Genomic DNA, 2500 nt, shown 5'->3' on the forward strand with positions numbered 1-2500 from the left:
CATTTTTTTTTAAAAGGCTCCGCGTGTTGGCCGCCACGCATCCTCGCCGCCCTCCTCCGCCGCCCAACGAGTCCATGTGTGCAAAGGCCCACAAATCATCGGCGGCGGAGGCCACCGTTCAATGGCTCCGTGTGTCCATTGGCCCCCACACATCCTCGCCGCCCTCCTCCACCGTCCCACTTCTCAGTGTGTCCAGGGCCCACACATCAACGCCGCCCTCCTCCACCATACCACTTCTCCGCGTGTCCAGTGGGCCACACATCCTCGCCGGAGAAAAGCCACCAGCCATACTCATCCTCACAATTCCGCCGGAGCAAGGCAGCGCACGGTGGCGCCACCCTCTCCTCCACCCTCTGCCGGAGAAACACAACGCCGTGTTTCCATTAGCCTACAAATCCCCGCCATTTTCCGTCAAATCCGTCAAAAAATTCCGTCGCACCACCGCCGGAGCACGGCGGCCCATGGCGGCGCCGCCCCTTCCCGTCAAAACCCGCGTCGCCGTGTGTCCCAAGCCCACACATCCCCGCCGCGGTCGAGGAATGACTCGATGAAATGGGCCAGCCGGGCCCGCCATGGCCCAGTCCCCAGCCCACCCAAGGAACCACCCCCCCCTAAAGATACAAACGAACATTTGGCCATCTGACACCAGTAAACATTAAAATGGCTGAGGAGGGGTACAAAAATATTTTCTGGGAAATTTTATTAACCTCTGTGAAGTATTCTGATGCCCTAACCCACTTTCGCCATTCGCCCCACTGCCGCCGCTCGAGCATGACTCGAGCATTTCTCTCCCGTCCCTCAAGCTGTGACTCGGCCATTGATCGAGCGTGCCTCGAGAATTTCTCGGCCGTCTCTCGAGCATTTCTCGGCCATCGCTCGAGCATTTCTCGGCCATCGCTCGAGCGTGCCTCGAGCATTTCTCGCCCGTCGCCTCGGCCATTGCTCGAGCGCGCCCCAGCATTTCTCGGTCGGCCATCTCTCGGCCATCGCTCGACCGTGCCTCGAGCATTTCCCTCCCGTCGCTCGAGCATGACTCGGTCATCGCTCGATCATGCCAACGATCGAGCGTGCATCGGCCATCGCTCGAGCATGCCTCGGCCAGCGATGGAGCATGCCTCGGCCATCCTCTAGCATGCTCGAGCATTCCTCGGCCATGCTCGAGCATGCTCGAGCATTTCTTTCCCGTCGCTCGAGCATGCCTCGGCCATCGCTCGAGCATGCCTCGGCCAGCGATGGAGCATGCCTCGGCCAGCGATGGAGCATGCCTCGGCCATCCTCTATCATGCTCGAGCATTCCTCCCGTCGCTCGAGCATTCCTCGGCCATGCTCGAGCATGCTCGAGCATTTCTCTCCCGTCGCTCGAGCATGCCTCGGCCATGCTCGATGCTCGAGCATTTCTCTCCCGTCGCTCGAGCATTCCTCGGCCGTGCTCGATCATGCTCGAGCATTTCTCTCCCGTCGCTCGAGCATGCCTCGGCCCGTGCTCGATCATGCTCGAGTATTTCACTCCCGTCGCTCGAGCATTTCTCTCCCGTCGCTCGAGCATGCATCGGCGGCTCTAACGTTTTCTCACGAGCCTTCAACCCATTATTTTACCTCACTAGACTTGCCTCCGCCTTGGTTCTTAACCTTTTAGGGAGAACATTCATATTCCAACAAATTTTCATCCACGGAAAATTTTTGGTCGCCGGAAAATTTTCCGGCGGGCGGTCGCCGGAGCTCCGCCGCCGGCGGGGGGTCACCGGCGGTCGGTCGCGACTTGTCGGGTCAGCCCGGTCATAATCCGTCTTTGGGTCCGTAGCAAATTATGCTCTTATCATGCGAGTCAACTCTTGGTCAACATTTTCAAGCTCAAGGAACCACCCCCCCCTAAAGATACAAACGAACATTTGGCCATGTGACACCAGTAAACATTAAATTTTCCAAGGCCATGACCAAAAAAAAAAAATTATTTTTTTTTATTTTTTTTTTTGAACCTCCATCTAGTATAATGTTTTTTAAGATATATGCTCGAGCTATAATCAAGAGAACCCATGGGAATATTTTTAAATTAATTTTTTAAAATCACGTTCCAGGATCCGGTCGGCCATTGCTCGAGCATGACTCGTCCGTCGCTCCATCCTGCTCGGCCATGACTCGGCCGAGGCGTCAAATTTTTTTTTTTTTTTTTTTTTAATTTCTTTGAATCTCCATCAAGTATAATGTTTTCTAAGAGATCTGGAGTTGGTCTTGTGAAGAGAACCCATAGGATTATTTTTAAATTAATTTTACAAGCTCCAAAACATGTTCCAGTCGTCTGGTCGGCCATTGCTCGAGCATGACTGGGCCGTCGCTCCATCCTGCCTCGGCCATTGCTCGAGCATGACTCGGCCGAGGCGTGAAATTTTTTTTTTTTTTTTTTTTTTGAGAATCTCAAACAAGTATAATGTTTTCTAAGACATATGGAGTTGGTTTTGTGAAGAGAACCCATGGGATTATCTTTAAATTAATTTTACAAGCT

This window comes from Urtica dioica, chromosome 2 (genome assembly GCF_054948205.1).
Source record: "Urtica dioica subsp. dioica isolate 48M chromosome 2, U.dioica_male_clone48M_v1_H2, whole genome shotgun sequence".
Classification (NCBI taxonomy): domain Eukaryota; kingdom Viridiplantae; phylum Streptophyta; class Magnoliopsida; order Rosales; family Urticaceae; genus Urtica; species Urtica dioica.